We start from the raw sequence: 17,891 nt of genomic DNA, 5'->3' as shown, positions 1-17,891 counted from the left end.
AATCCTGAACCCTGAATCCCGAAGAATACCACAAACCGCTGCGTACCACCACCGTTGAAATCAAACCATCCTGAATTTCAAACCACCATCACCCTACCTTTTTTCCAAAACATTCATATCCATCTTGAAACCCTTGAAAATCCAATCCTGCGAAAATCATGAATTTCTCAATGATGCAATCAGAGAAACAGGCTATGGGGCATTCGGTAACTACCGAATTTTCTATTATGGCCCAACGCAAATAGGGTCCTCCTCCAGGCTTCTCAGGACCTTCTCCACACCATCCTCTAGGTAAACCAAATCCATATGCAAACAAAAGGTGCATTATCTGTGGGGAATTAGGTCATAGCAAGGAGCGGTGCTATGAAGTGATTGGTTACCCTGATTGGTGGGACTTCACCAAGAAACCGCGAAAGAATCTGGGCAAGGCCGCTGTTGCTACTAAAGAGGAAGTTTACCTAGACAATGCCTCCGCTAATGTAGCGCAGTCAGGTATGAAGGGTAAGGTTACTTTTAATAGTACATGGATAATTGATACAGGTGCATCTGACCATATGACCAATGACCTAAGTCTTGTGAAAAACCTTAGACTTTCCCCTCAAGACGTTGTCTCTACTGCTGATGGTACTCCAACTCCGGTCACCGGAGAAGGTTCTATTGCTTTATATGATACCTTAACCCTTGAATCTGTCTTAGTTGTTCCATCACTAGCTTATAATCTCCTGTCTGTTGGTCAAGTTATTTTAGCTCTTGCATGTATTGTGACCTTCTATTCGTCTTTCTGTGTGTTTCAGGACATTCTGACTCGACGGATTCTTGGTTATGGTGTTAGAAGGGGGAAATTATACTATTTGGATCTGACAGAGACTGGAAAGAAACAGAAGCATCTTTTGGGACAAGCTAATCAGATCAACGGGGTAGAGAATGCGAAGGAAGCTGCATGGTTATGGCATCGCCGTTTAGGTCATCTATCCTTTCGTTATCTTAAGAAGCTGCAACCTCAATTGTTTTCAGTTGTTAGTGATTTGGATTTCCACTGTGACATCTGTGAACTGGCCAAGAGTCACCGTATTTCATATTCACCAAGTCTTAATAAAAGTCCTGTTCCTTTTATGAAGATTCACTCCGATGTCTGGGGTCCTGCGAAAATTCCTTCTCTTTCTGGAGCTCGGTATTTTGTAACATTTATTGATGATTGCACTCGCATGACATGGGTGTCATTACTGAAGAATAAGAGTGATGTATTTGGAATGTTTACCGAATTTCACAAAATGGTGGCAACTCAGTATCAACAATCCATCAGAGTGTTTCAGTCTGACAATGGTGGAGAGTTTGTGAATGGCCCTATGATTGACTTTTGCCGGTCACATGGAATTCGTCATCAAACCTCCAATTCTTATACTCCTCAATAGAATGGTTTAGCAGAACGGAAGAACAGGCAGTTGATGGAAGTTGTTCGTGCTTCCTTGTTTGGCATGAATGTACCTTGGTCCTATTGGGGCGAAGCAGTGAAATCAGCAGCATATCTTATCAACCGTACTCCTTCCCGGGTGATTGAGTTTCAGAATCCTCATCAGAAGCTTCATACACTTTTGACCATCCCTTCTATGCCTAATTTGGAGCCCCGGGTGTTTGGGTGCACAACTTATGTTCATATTCCCAAGCCTCAATGTAGCAAGCTTGATCCCCGTGCCCGTAAGTGTATATTTGTTGGTTATGCTGACTTCCAGAAGGGTTATCGATGTTATGATCCTCTTACTGGCACTATACATATATCTCTTGATGTCTCATTTGAAGGTAGAAATTCCGAAACAGTAAATGCGACTGCCGAACAGAGTGTTGTGAATTCCGAAACAAGTAATGTGACTGCCGAACAGAGTGTTGTAAATTCCGAAACAGAAAATGCGACTGCCGAATGGAGTGTTGTGAATTCCGAAACAAGGAATGCGACTGCCGAACAGAGTGTTGTGAATTCCGAAACAGAGAATGCAACTGCTGAAACTGCCGAACAGAGCGTTGTGAATTCCGAGACAGAAGAGACGACTTTTCTGGATAATTTGAAACAAAATCAAGACGTATCTGAAGCTCACACATAAGATATTTCCCCTTCTGCCTCACCAACTGAAGATCCCAGTCAGAATGATCCACCTCAGGTACCCCTAAACTTTAATGAGTCTTCTGGGTTAGAAAGTGTCGAACCTAGGAAATCACAAAGGGTTACCAAGGGAATTCCTAAGAAACAATATGAACCAGATATCAAAGCCAAAGCTAAATACCCTATAGCTAATTTTATGTCTAACCATAGGATTTCTGGGTCACATGCACTTGTTGTTGATCAATTATCTACTGTATCTATTCCTAGTAACGTGCAGGATGCATTGACAAATCCAAAATGGACCAAGGCGATGAATGAAGAATTGGAAGCTCTTCAGAAAAATGCAACATGGGAGCTAGTACCTATGCCGGTTGGAAAGAAGACTGTAGGATGTCGTTGGGTATTTACTGTGAAGCTTAATGCAGATGGAACTATTAATAGATACAAGGCGAGGTTGGTTGCCAAAGGATATACACAACGCTATGGGATTGATTATGAGGAGACTTTTGCACCTGTGGCAAAGATTAATACTGTCCGGATTCTAATCTCACTTGCAGCAAACAAAGATTGGCCCTTGCACCAGTTTGATGTGAAGAATGCGTTTCTTAATGGGAATTTGGAGGAAGAAGTGTACATGGATATGCTCCCAGGTGTTAAGAATTACCCAAGTGATGTTGGCAAGGTGTGTAAATTGAAGAAGTCTTTGTATGGCCTAAAGCAGTCTCCAAGAGCTTGGTTTGGAAGATTTTCAAAGTCCATGAAAGCCTTTGGATATAGACAGAGCAATTCTGACCATACCTTGTTCATCAAGCGCAAGAATGGTAAGATTACAGCTCTTATTGTGTATGTTGATGACATGATTGTTACAGGAGATGATCCGAAGGAGATAAATGAATTGCAAAAGTATTTGTCAAAGGAGTTTGAAATGAAGGATCTGGGACAACTAAAGTATTTTTTGGGTATTGAAGTTGCAAGGTCTAAGAAGGGGATTTCACTTTCACAGAGGAAATATTTTCTTGATTTACTTGCTGAAAAGGGGATGCTGGACTGCCGACCCATCGAGACACCCATTGAGATGAATCACGGACTTGCTATCTATCCTAATCAAGTGCCAATTGATAAAGGGAGGTATCAACGTCTTGTAGGAAGGTTGATTTATCTTTCACATACTAGACCTGATATTGCTTATGCTGTGAGTGTTGTTAGTCAATTTATGCATTGTCCTAGTGAAGAGCATATGGATGCAGTCTTTCGTATTTTGAGGTACTTGAAGAGGGCGCCAGGTAAAAGGTTACTGTTTCAGAAAAAAAGATGAATTGGAAGTTGTTGGGTACACAGATGCAGATTGGGCTGGTGATAAAACGGACAGACGTTCTACATCTGGGTACTTCACTTTTGTTGGAGGGAACCTTGTCACTTGGCGTAGCAAAAAGCAAAAAGTCGTTGCCAAATCAAGTGCAGAAGCTGAGTTCCGAGGTATGGCACATGGAGTATGTGAAATATTGTGGATTCGTAATGTCTTGAAGGACCTGGGTTACAAGCTTAAAAAGCCTATGGATTTGCATTGTGATAATACAGCTGCCATTGAGATTGCACATAATCCAATTCAGCATGATAGAACAAAGCATGTGGAGGTTGACCGTCATTTTATTAAAGAAAATCTTGATAGAAAGGTTATTCGCTTTCCATTTGTAAACTCAGAGGAGCAATTAGCTGATGTTCTTACTAAAGGAGTGTCCAGGAAGGTATTTGACAGCTCGGTTGACAAGTTGGGCATGATAGACATTTATGCACCAACTTGAGGGGGAGTGTAGAATCGCTGTAAATCTGTATGTAATTAGGATTTTATTTAATTAGAATATCCTGTAATTATGGAAAGATTGTTTCCTATTAGAGTTAGACTACTCCTTTGTATTTGTATATATATATATATATATATATATATCCCCATTGTGGGATAAATAGATTTATCGAATTAACCCTGAATTGAAGTATTCTTTTCTACTATACTTTCACTTGCAATGAGTCTGTTCTGCAAAATTGAAAAAACTAGAGAGTTCTGAAGTAAATTAAGAGCAGAACTTGTTGCAGAAAATGATAAAAGTGCACCGTACCTGATCTTGGTCTTGAAAAGGACGTTCACTTCCATCGAATTTGGTGGCTCTAATTAAGATCGCTTGCTCTCTTACATTCTTTATCACATCCAGAGCTGCATCTCGGTGAAATTGAAAATTAAATTTTTGATTAAGTCAATCAGATTAAAAGGAGTACATGTATATTCTTGAACATCATGGTTAAGAATAGGATAAAGTTACAACTGTGGATGCTTGCTTAAGCACAAATTCTATAATCACCTGCAACAACTGCACCAACAACAATTTGTGAAACCATTTCATCTGTGTACCACTACAATATTTAGATGACCAGCTGGTTATAGTCTTATTAAAATATAATACTAGCAATCAGCACTGTTCAAATTAAAATCTTTGTTGAAGGAAAACTTTGTGTGCCTAATCAAACTAGGAGTAGTTCCATAATTGTAATAGGAGAGAAGGTTCTAGTCTTCCTAGTCGTACTCTGATTAGTTTTCTGTTAATGTCTAAAGTTCAGCGGTGGCTAAACCTGGGTTAACGCTGGTCCAATGGGCGGACCGCTACTTGTGATATTCTCAGAGCTTCCGCTACCTGTCAAGTAAAATACAGAGGGCGTCAGAGGGAGACCGCGTTGGGCGGTCTTCTCTTCTCCGATGCCTAAGTTAGTCAATGTATTTATATCGACAAAATAACAGTAGGTAAGTAGTGAATGCGTAATTAATGAGGAGAGATGAGAGAACCTTTTATAGGTGAGGAGGGAGTTGATCTTCTCCATGTTTTCAATATGGGACTGATGTGCCTCAGCTCCCAGCTTCTGGAGCTTCTGATGCTATCTTGGCGCGGCGCGTGGCAGCGCGTCAGCGGTGATCTAGGGGTAAGCCAGGGCTCAGGCGGTAGCCTGCTTGGTTGTGTTCCCGTAGGTCACTCATTTGGCGGAAGTTGGTACCGCTGGTGGTAGCATAAGCGTGGCTCATTATAGCTAATTATGTTTGCAAATGCTCATGTAAGTACATTTTCCTTGTAACATTAGAACATGTACTTTGTAATCCCTATATGTAGGGCTCCTATTCTCAATATTGAATACAACGATTCTCTCATCAATCTCTCTCGAATTCTCTCATTCTAAAACAAGTTATCAACACGAGCCCTAACCACAAAACAAAAACCAAAAAGCCAAAAACTCTTCTCACCAAAATATGCCGCAGCCCCTAGCCCAAGCTAGCCGAGCCATCACCGCAACCTGCCCCGTGCGTGCCCTACGCTACGCACTCCCTGCTACCGGCCTACGCGCCCGTGCGTTTGCAGCCTTGCACCACTGCGCTTCTGCCCCTGCAGCCTTGCCACAACGTAGCTAGCCCTGCTAGCCTTCGGTCGACCGCCTCTGTACAATAAGCTCCTACTCTAGACCTTTCCCCCTTTGGCAGCTACTACTCACTATTGCCTACACGTTTGCCACCCACCTTTAAGCCATCCAAGGTTCTTTTCACCGAAGCTACATCAACTCAAAGATCAAGTTTTTAAGTTTTCAAGCTTCAATTAACCAAGTAAGTATTTACATTAAAGTTACCGCTTTTGAAATTTAAATTCCTCTTTCTTTTTCTCGAGGACTTGCAACCTCCCTTCTTCTTCATCCCACCTTTCTTATAACATGGGTTCGATCCTTGAGAAAGCGGAATCGTGGGGATTTCTACTAACGAACTAAGAGCGTTCGTAAGACTTCGAACTAAGAGCGTCTGCAAGCATCGATTTATGACCATATAAACATCATTGTTTCTGTCTAATCCAAAATTTCTTGGAAATCGATTTTTTAGTAGCATAGCTCGGAAATCTTATTATTTAATTTTTGTGGAAGCATTGACTTCGAAACTAACTTGTTCTTGTTTCATCTTTCAGGATGTCAAACACGAACAAACTCAATTTTGTTCCATTGGATTATGCAAGCAAAGGATATTTAGACTGGTGATGTAGGACGAGAATGGACCCAGTTTAGCTGAAAAACCATAAAAGTAAAGAAGCGGCGTAGAATCAAGAAAAGTGATTGGAAAATAGGTAACTCAAGCGTAATCAGGTTACTAGCCGCTGGAATATTCAAGAAGATTTGGTTTTGGACTTTTCGGGTTTCTCGTGCTGAAAGTCAAGTTTTGATTTTAAATCAGATTTGACTAACTTTTGGCCAGAATTTCCGTTTGAGACGCATGATACCTTTCCAGAATGGGAACGACGAGATCTTCAAGACTCACTATAGTGAGCCCTATCAGATTTAGGCCAAAATGTATAGTCTTAATTATCCGAATCGTGATTTAATATTTTTAGGCTAGTTTTACATTCTTTTTATTATAGGTTTTCTAGTTTATTTTGGATTTGTTTTCGTTTTTACCCATGGGCTTTAGGGTCTCATTGTTAGTCGCCCTAGGGTACTTTTCTCTTATTTATGCAACCGCAAGCGGCTGCAGAACCTATCTTTCAACTTTTAATCAATAAAATAGAGATTTTCTCTTTTATCTCTGGTGGACTCCAGAATCCTTTTGTTAGGTTTATTGCTGGTAAACCTAGTTATCAATCCAACTGCGTCAGGTGGTATCCTGACGCAGTCGGATTGATTCTTAACCTGGCTCTGATACCACCTGACTCAGTCGGATTGATAACTAGGTTTACCAGCAATAACCCTAACAAAAGGATTCTAGAGTCAATCAGAGATAAAAGAGAAAATCTCTATTTTATTGATTAAAAGTTGAAAGATAGGTTCTGCAGCCGCGAGGCTGCATAAATAAGAGAAAAGTATCCTAGGGCGACTAACAATGAAACCCTAAAGCCCATGGGTAAAAACGAAAACAAATCCAAAATAAACTAGAAAACCTAAAATAAAAAGAATGTAAAACTAGCCTAAAAATATTAAATCACGATTTGGATAATTAAGACTATATATTTTGGCCTATATCTGATAGGGCTCACTACAGTGAGTCTTGAAGATCTCGTCATTCCCATTCTGGAAAGGTATCATGCGTCTCAAACGGACATTCTGGCCAAAAGTTAGTCAAATCTGATTTAAAATCAAAACCAGACTTTTAGCACGAGAAACCCGAAAAGTCCAAAACCAAATCTTCTTGAATATTCCAGCGGCTAGTAACCTGATTACGTGTGAGTTACCTATTTTCCAATCACTTTTGTTGATTCTACGCCGCTTCTTTACTTTTAAGGTTTTTCGGCTAAACTGGGTTCATTCTCGTCCTACATCATTCTCCTCCACTATGAAAGAACTCGCCCTCGAGTTCCTCTTAAATAAAGGACAAGAATAGGTAGACAAAAGACCTAAGAAAAAATTAGACAATTGAACCTGTAGATTATTGGCTGGATCTTCTGCATATTCTGATGGCATGAACCCAACACCATAGATGAGTCTGTCATATGCATTTTGGCTTTCATAGGCAACCGTAGTAGATTCTTCTTGGTGCTCAAGGTTGCATTCTTGAATGACATCGGGTTCTGAATGATTTATTTTAGGATCCAAGACTTCACCATTACAAATAACCATGTCTTCATGAGCAATTTCATCTTTAACATCTTCTTGATCATCATGGATGATTTCTTGTGGAGTTTCTTCCATCAGAAAATTTTCTGGCTTTTCTTCAGATAAACTATTAATCTCAACGGGCAAAGAAAATTCTTTGGACTTTAACTTCTTCTCAAAAACCTTGGGAGGGTAATTCTTGATCGAAAAATCTCTAGGCAAAAATTTTTCGTTAAGAAGACCTTTCATCTTCCTCTATGTTCGAACACGCTCTTTTCCTTGCCTCTGACGAGAACTCTGCAATTGATCCCACCAATAAGCAGCATTTGTTTTTAGCTTCCGAGAAACCATCTTAGCCTGCTTGTGTTTTGGAACCTCCATGATCTCAAAGAATCTATCCACTTCAACCTGCCAATCCAGAAAATCTTCTACACCCAAGTTGCCTGAAAAGAAAGGAATCTCAGCCTTGACTTTGTAATCCTGGTCAGCTTGTGATAGGAGCATTTTTATGCGACGTTTTAATAATTATTTTCTCATATTTTTCTTAGTTATTTCCTTTATTTAATCATTTTTAATTTATTTTTTATTTTATAGGTACATGGAAATAAATGGAGAAGAAATGAGCTGAAATGAAGAAATGGAGTTTTCCTGGTCCGACTAGGAATCCTGATGAGGCTAGGAAACCTGAAGGCATTAGGAGACTACATGGCTTGAAGATGACGTGGGAGATATTATGGGAGATTAAATCTGATTTTTGCCATGGGAAATCATGACGATAACGTGAAAAATCAAGGAGAATATCAAGGGAGAGTTTCAAGGGATTGTGCAACAAGAAAAAGCTCAAAACAAGTCCAGATTCGTTCCCTAATTCCCTCAAGATATGTTGGCTGAAATTAGAGAATAAAATCTGCAATTTTAATTTGGAAATCAAGAGAAAATCAAGGGGAGGATGTTAAGGATAAAGCCATGGAGAGATTTAAGGGAGAAAAGGTCCAAAACAAGTCCCGATTCATTCCTATTTTCACTCAAGATTATTTTGGCCGAAAATTAAGAGAAAAATCAGATAAAATCTTGGGAAAATCAGCAATAATATATTTGGAAAGATTAGGGATTGATTTTGGAGCTTCCTGATTGGTTGAATGACATGGCAGAGCTGACGTGGCATTAATTCATTGGTTGGAGCTGTGTGGTGCAACCAGAAAATTCCTTGGAAATTAAATTCATGAAGCCTTGCCTTCCCCTATATAAACCCCCCTATGCTAGATGTTCTATCACCAACAACAACACACCACACCATCACACCAACACACCACACCATCACACAACAACATCACACCACAACACACCTCTTCATTCAGAAAATTCTCTCCATCCTCTAAAGCAAGCCACGGGATTCAAGCAAGGCTGAAGCAAGAGAAGAAGGAGCCGTGACCTTTTCCTCCACCATCCACCATTGAAGACTTGATTTCAAGCTTCAAGGATCGCAACGTCAATCACCCATCCTCATCTTCCATCCACGGTGTAATTCGACCTCTACTTTGTAACCTTTGCTTTGAATTTCGTTGGTTTTGTTTTAGTTGACATTCATGATTGAACAAAATTATTATTTCTGGAATTTTTATGATTAAATGAGAATTTCGACTCTTATATTGTAATTCGAGAGTTGCTTATGTGAGTCTGTTTAATTAAATTTGCTTTATAGATATCTTTTGTATTTTAATCTTATGTGGTTCGAAACACTTAGGGTTTTGATATGAATGGTGCTAGATTTAAGAACATGAAATCAACTTTTTGTTTTGTGTAACTTGAATCGAAGTAGTAAAGGTTTTGGACAAAAACCGAATTTAATTAAAGAGGATTGCAATTAGGTGGACTTTTTCATACTAAGTTGCACACTTGAGTTGATAGCATTTCTTTGTTCTTAATGCGTTAAACATGTCATGATTGACTAGCTTTCTAGGGCTTGATTACATGTTTGATAGGATTAATCTTTGTGCTTTCACTTAGTTTAATTAGCATTGAAAAGTAAAAAATGGGAAATTATTTGCTTTCGAATATTTCACATGATCAACTCCTTTCTCATGACTTAGATGAACAATATGAGGGTTTAATCGAATTTGATCATAGTTTCGGTTTTGATCTTTGTTTCTCTCATTTCATTATTGTAATTATGTTTTTGTGTTTTAATTATTTTCTTTACTTAGTTAATTTTCGGAACCCTAAATCAAAATCCCCCCTTAATTTAGTAAATATGTTCATACTTTGTTTTATTTTTGTAAATAATTTACTTTGTACTTATTTTAATTCTTTAATTGTTTGACAATGACAGGTGTACCCTCAATCCACGGAATAGAACGATCCCTACTTGTTTATACTACTAATGATATTTATAGGGTTAAATTATGCGCTTGCTTTTAGCGTATCAGCTTGTCCTTGGTGTTCATGTTGCACAATTTCTTCTTCAGACTCAGACTCTGAAGTATTAACAACAACTTCACCATGTGGAGCCCTATCTTGCTGGCCTCCTTCCCCGCCTCTACACCGATTATTGTTGTCGTTGTTCCTCTCACTCAACAATCCACGAATTTCTCCAATCTGATTATTCATGAAATTGATGGCAGCGGTAAACGCTGTTGTAAGAGCTTCAATATCTGATTTCGTAACTTCACCCATTGCTACTAAGGCAAATAAAAGAGATGGGGAAGACCTGCTCTGATACCACCTAACGTAGTCGGATTGATAACTAGGTTTACCAGTAATAAACCTAACAAAAGGATTCTAGAGTCCACCAGAGATAAAAGAGAAAATCTCTATTTTATTGATTAAAAGTTGAAAGATAGGTTCTGCAGCCGCTTGCGGTTGCATAAATAAGAGAAAAGTACCCTAGGGCGACTAACAATGAAACCCTAAAGCCCATGGGTAAAAACGAAAACAAATCAAAAATAAACTAGAAAACCTAAAATAAAAAGAATGTAAAACTAGCCTAAAAATATTAAATCACGATTCGGATAATTAAGACTATACATTTTGGCCTAAATCTGATAGGGCTCACTAAAGTGAGTCTTGAAGATCTCGTCGTTCCCATTCTGGAAAGGTATCATGCGTCTCAAACGGAAATTCTGGCCAAAAGTTAGTCAAATCTGATTTAAAATCAAAACTTGACTTTCAGCACGAGAAACCCGAAAAGTCCAAAACCAAATCTTCTTGAATATTCCAGCGGCTAGTAACCTGATTACGCTTGAGTTACCTATTTTCCAATCACTTTTCTTGATTCTACGCCGCTTCTTTACTTTTATGGTTTTTCGGCTAAACTGGGTCCATTCTCGTCCTACATCACCCAGTCTAAATATCCTTTGCTTGCATAATCCAATGGAACAAAATTGAGTTTGTTCGTGTTTGACATCCTGAAAGTTGAAACAAGAACAAGTTAGTTTCGAAGTCAATGCTTCCACAAAAACTAAATAATAAGATTTCCGAGCTATGCTACCAAAAAATCGATTTCCAAGAAATTTTGTATTAGACAGAAACAATGATGTTTATATGGTCATAAATCGATGCTTGCAGACGCTCTTAGTTCGAAGTCTTACGAACACTCTTAGTTCGTTAGTAGAAATCCCCACGATTCCGCTTTATCAAGGATCGAACCCATGTTATAAGAAAGGTGGGATGAAGAAGAAGGGAGGTTGCAAGTCCTTGAGAAAAAGAAAGAGGAATTTAAATTTCAAAAGCGGTAACTTTAATGTAAATACTTACTTGGTTAATTGAAGCTTGAAAACTTAAAAACTTGATCTTGGAGTTGATGTACCTTCGGTGAAAAGAACCTTGGATGGTTTGAAGGTGGGTGGCAAACGTGTAGGCAATAGTGAGTAGTAGCTGCCAAAGGGGGAAGGGCTGAGAGTAGGAGCTTATTGTGCAGAGGCGGTTAACCGAAGGCTAGCAGGGCTAGCTGCGTTAAGGCAAGGCTGTAGGGGCAGCAGCGCAGTGGTGCAAGGCTGCAAACGCACGGGCGCGTAGGCTAGCAGCAGGGAGTGCGTAGCGCAGGGCACGCACGGGGTATCACCTGACGCAGTCGGATTGATTCTTAACCTGGCTCTGATACCACCTGACGCAGTCGGATTGATAACTAGGTTTACCAGCAATAACCCTAACAAAAGGATTCTGGAGTTCATAAGAGATAAAAGAGAAAATCTCTATTTTATTGATTAAAAGTTGAAAGATAGGTTCTGCAGCCACTTGCGGCTGCATAAATAAGAGAAAAGTATCCTAGGGCGACTAACAATGAAACCCTAAAGCCCATGGGTAAAAACGAAAACAAATCCAAAATAAACTAGAAAACCTAAAATAAAAAGAATGTAAAAGTAGCCTAAAAATATTAAATCAGAAATCGGATAATTAAGACTATACATTTTTGGCCTAAATCTAATAGGGCTCACTATAGTGAGTCTCGAAGATCTTGTCGTTCCCATTCTGGAAAGGTATTATGCGTCTCAAACGGAAATTCTGGCTAAAAGTTAGTCAAATCTGATTTAAAATCCAAACCTGACTTTTAGCACAAGAAACCCGAAAAGTCTAAAACCAAATCCTCTTGAATATTCCAACGGCTAGTAACCTGATTACGCGTGAGTTATCTATTTTCCAATCACTTTTCTTGATTCTACGCCGCTTCTTTACTTTTATGGTTTTTCGGCTAAATTGGGTCCATTCTCGTCCTACATCACTGGGCCATTGACATCGAGACCCATCTTACTGCCCAAGATTTATTTCATATAATCCAAGAGCTTTGTCCTATAGAAACAGCTCCAGACCCTCAAACTGAGAAAGATAATTCCAGAGCACTTGCCTTCATGAAACGTCACATGGATAATGACTTACAGTTTGAGTTTGTAAATGAGGATAGCGCTATAAAGCTTTGGCAAGCACTTCACGAACGATATGGAAATGTTCGTGACTCTATCCTTCCAAATCTAGTAGTAGAATGGAATGATCTTCGCTTCTCTGAATTTGTCACTGTCATGCAATTTTATTCGGAAGCTCACCGCATCAAAACAACGATACATCTCTGTGGAAAAACAATCACAAAAGACCAATTGATTGAGAAAACCCTCAATATCTTCCCCGTCCATGCTATGAGGTCGTCTAAATTATTTCAGACTCATGTAAATACTAGACTGATCACAAGTTTTCAACAACTTATTGAAGCTATGGCCACTGCTGAAAGACATGGCAACGAGATTGTGAAAAGAGAAATTGATAGGCTTCAAGATAGCGATTAAGAGCATCGTCCTATGGCTAGAGAAAGTCGTCATCGACGTCGTAATCCATATGATCGAAATGCTCAAGAAGGTAATCGCCTAAAGCGACAATCGCACGACCGTAGGAGGCGTGACTTTGAGGAAAGAAGGGTTGGAAATCATGGAGCCAACGTTGGCCATGGTCATCACTTTCCAACACCACCAGTCCTAGGGACTATGAGTATTGCGCCAATATGCCTCAATCAAGGGAGAATCCTCTTTATGGTGTCTATTTCTGATATGGAACGTCTGATCAATGGACCTGAATTCGCAATGTACCTAAGAAGGTAGACGCATCATGGTGATCAAGATATCGAGTTCAAAAAGACTTTAAATCTGGCGATGAATACAAAATGCCGCATATTTTTATTTAGAATAGTCTTTTACTTTTCCAAGAATTATATAATGGCAATTATGCCTTAAATCCATAAAATGACTTATTGTATTAACTCTTTCCCTCTAGGCGTACTCAAGAGTAATTGTGATGTCTAGGAAAGGTTTGAACTGAGAGAACATTTTTAAAAGTGAGCAATGCTCCACCAAAATCTCGCCTTACCTTACCTGGTCACAACCAAATTGGAATTACCGAACGGATTGAGTAACTACGATTTGTCTAAAGTATGATTTTATTATGTTGGATTAGATTTTGGTCAAGAAACTTTGATGTAATCATTGCCTATTTTATTAATAAAGTATCGATTTCTTTTTACATGTCTTGGACATATTTTAATTTCGAACTTTATTATTTTTTAGTATGTTTCCCGAAGAGCTAGAATGCCTCATGGATAGTGCTACTACACACACCATCCTTCAAAATAGGCAACTATTCCTATGGATGACGCCTTCTCGATCTTCCGTGACTACGATGGCTGGATCATCTCAATTGATTCATGGTCGAGGACCAGCCCAATTTATATTGCCAAATGGCACAACTTTAAATGTCACCGAAGCTCTTTATGCTCCTAGAGCAGGAAGAACCCTATTGAGCTTCAAAGATATAAGAGCCAATGATTTTCATGTGGAAACACATTGTGAGAATGGACAAGAGTTCTTTTGCATCACCTCTAATGACTACAAACATAAAAGAGTCTTAGAGAAACTTATGTGTCGATCTAGTGGGTTGTATGTAACCACTATTCAAATAATTGAATCCAATCTTGTTATGAGTGATGATTTATGGGATTCCGACACATATAGGCTTTGACATGACTGTTTGGGACATCCAGGTCGTGATATGATGATCCGTATATTAAAGACTTCACACGGACATCCATTTTTCAGAATGAAAAGAAGTAAAAATCGGATGTTGGACCCCGAAAGAGCCCCTGCGCCTCACAACGCCGTTCACCCCCAAAATCGACCATTTTAGCTGGCGCCACCGTCCCCCTGCGGCCCAAGGGTGGCTTTGACGCCACCAAGGCTCTTTTGCCTCCAAATTTTACTTCTAAAGTCAATTGTGACTTCGTGGCTAAACCAAAATCCTCATTGGTTGTTTCTAACGCCCATTATCCGTTCTGCAAAGCCTGCTCTTTAGCAAAATTAGGATCGAGACCATCCTATGCAAAGGACACTAAAGAAAATATACCATTCTTGCAAAGAATCCAAGGTGATATTTGTGGACCTATTCAACCACCGTGCGGACCATTTAGATATTTTATGGTGTTGGTTGATGCAACGACACGCTGGTCACATGTCATGCTATTATCCATAAGGAACACTGCATTTGCTAAACTCCTAGCACAAATTATTAAGTTAAGGGCTCACCACCCTAATTATCCTATTAAGTCTATAAGATTAGACAATGCTGGGGAGTTTGCATCAAAAACTTTTGATGATTATTGTATGTCCATTGGGATTGAAGTTGAACATCCTATTCCCCATGTTCACACCCAAAATGGTCTCGCAGAAGCCGTCATTAAACGACTACAAATGGTCGCAAGGGCATTGGTAATGCGCATCAATCTCCCTATTTATGCTTGGGGCTATGCAATATTGCATGCAGCTATGCTTATTCGTCTGAGGCCCACCGCCACTCAACCCTTCTCTGCGTCTGATACGTGCAAAAGTATTCGCCAATTTAAACCCTGAAAATGTCGAGCGTTAGTATAGGATAAGCAGGGATCGTTCTAAACCGAGAATTGAGGGTGCTACATGTGAGACAAATTTAAAGAGAAGAATATACAAGTGTACAAAATTTACAAGAACATTTACAAGTTATGAAAATTAGAAGTTTACATGCATAAAATTAGAATAACAAAAGTTAGAGAGCACACATACATTTAACATTCGAATTTAGAGAACAATGAACACTAGAGAGCAACGAAATCACATATATATATATACACACACAATTCGAAGAGAAGAGAGAATACAAGTTAGGATGGGTTTTGGAAATCCTACTCCTACTTAAATACATTTTACAAATCCATATCACATTAGAAGTCCATATACAACAAGGATTACTAGTTATAAACTAATTAGTATTACTTAATTATTAAGAAAACAAATTAAAGACCAAGTCAAACAAGGAATCCTAAGTCAAAACTAACTCTAACTACTTTCCCTAAAAATTAGGAACCAATCCCTAAAAAATAGGAGCACACCCTAAAAAGTAGGAAAACATCCCTAAAAATTAGGAAACATATAACAAACACATATACACAAAATACAATTCACGGAGACACTATTCACAAAATTTTAAAAACATTTTTTATTTTATTTATTTTATTATTTATGTGAACATGCTATCTAAAAATCCTAAAATTAATTTTATTTAATTACAAATGTACAAAAACATCAAGAACATAACAAAGGGGGTTTTTGGAGATTGAAATATAAAATTTACGAAAACAAGTAAAGAACAAAAATCATTTTTATTTACGAAGGTGGGAAAAGAAGAATCTTTGGAAAACAATTCATCAAGAACAATTCAAGATCAACATATTCATGCATCCCTTAATCTTTATTAATCACCAAGAACGCCATCAATCAAGACACAAAGATCAAAGCAACCAATGTCCCTTTTAAACTTTCTTTCTTATGTTAATCGAAATAACAATGCATCAAATCAATTTATTTTGAAAACCCGAATACACACATACGTTGAAAATTCGTTTTCAAATCATTAAGTTCAAGAAAGAATTGACGAACATGTAAATCCAAGCACTCAAAGCAAGTCAAAACTTATCATCACATGCATAATCTGATTTCGACTCAAAGCAAGCCTTTACTACTTATTTCGAATTAGAGTTTACAAAGCATAAACCTAATTACTAGCAAGTTACATGCAAGTCATCCTATTTGTTTGTCAAACCAAGCGAATCGTTAACATGTAATGAAGCATAAAATCAGATCATCATTCTTTTAATTCGGCAATTAATCAAGATCAAGAACACATAAACACATCAAACATGAAAAGAACCATCTAAATCGAATCCAAAAATCAGTTTTGTCACATCATAGTTTCAGTTTACACAATAGAAATTCCAAAGCAGAAATTCTAACTACAAGAAAGCCAAAACCGCAAAATACATGAGAAGATGATGGTGTGAACAACCCTTGATCACGTCCCAAGGTCCAAAGCAGCTCCAAGGTGTCGCACAGGTGTTGATCACGGCTAGGAAGGTGGATGGTCACGGCTTTGCTCCTTGAAGATTGCGAAACCTAAAAACTAGAGAGAACAAGTGAGAATACGAAATTGTGGAGAAAATTGTTCACCTTGAAACGTCAAATACACTAGGTATATATAGCAAGACGTCCCAAGGCACTCCCAATTCGTTTCTACTTGACTTCTCTCAGTTTGTGTTGATCTAGGACTTCTTTGACACAAAACAGATTTCCGGCAGAATTGACCTCAGCGCTAGGGGCGGAACTATGTTGGGGTCTGGGGGGGTCCGGACCCCTGCTAGTTTTTTTCAATATCTTCCTTATTTAGATATTTTATTCATAAAATATTAATATATACCATACTTATCTCACTAAAATCAATATATTAACCAATCACAACCCATAATAATTAATATTTGGTATGACTTTAGATTAAACTTGTGTTTTCTTTTGGAAACTATTAAACCCTTATAAAATATTTAAGCTTCTTTCTTACTAAAATTTTTGTTCAAACATAAATTATGGTATAAAACTATTAATTACTTCTTGGCTAATTAGCTTTTTTCATTATTTTGAATATTTGGTACTTGCGAAAATTGCCCAAACTTTCAATCCTAGTTCCGCCCCTGCTCAGCGCACTAAAATGGCCATAACTTCTTCTAGAAAATATATATCGACGATCTATAAAAATTTCTGGAAACTAGACATCTGTAGCTTTCCAACCATATAAAGATCATAATTTTCTGAACTCTGACCGATTTTTGACACTCCGTTGAAGTTGACTGATCTGCACAGGCAGTTTTCCGAATCTATAATGATTTCGACTTTTGAAGCATAAGTTGAGTCCAATTCGATTTTCCTTTGCATCACATGCCTCTCACATGTCTTCCACGCCTTATTGAAGAATGAAACGTCAAGAACTCCCTAGAACCTTCAAGAATCTCACGGCAACTCCAATTCTTTCTCAACAAGAAATCCAAACTCCATATTGCTTTGCAATTTGAATTCCTTGAGACTTCCTCCTCATGTGCACGGCATATGATCTTCTTGAATCTTCTAGATGCTTCATGGACATTCCAAGGCTCTCCTAGTATGAGTAGAACTCCATATGCAAGTAGGTTTCATAGTTGATTACAAACTCCCTTTTCTGCGATTCTTCCACACTCTTCCAGAACCTTCTTGAGTAATCCTTATCCAACAGGGACTCCTTGTCACACTAGGATTCCTTATCTAAGTAGAATTGGGTTTCCTTGTCCAGGTAGAACTTCTAATTTCCGCAACTTAAGAGTTTGAATCCA

The sequence above is a fragment of the Rosa chinensis genome, chromosome 6 (genome assembly GCF_002994745.2).
Source record: "Rosa chinensis cultivar Old Blush chromosome 6, RchiOBHm-V2, whole genome shotgun sequence".
NCBI classification, from domain to species: domain Eukaryota; kingdom Viridiplantae; phylum Streptophyta; class Magnoliopsida; order Rosales; family Rosaceae; genus Rosa; species Rosa chinensis.
This window is presented reverse-complemented; position numbering follows the sequence as displayed.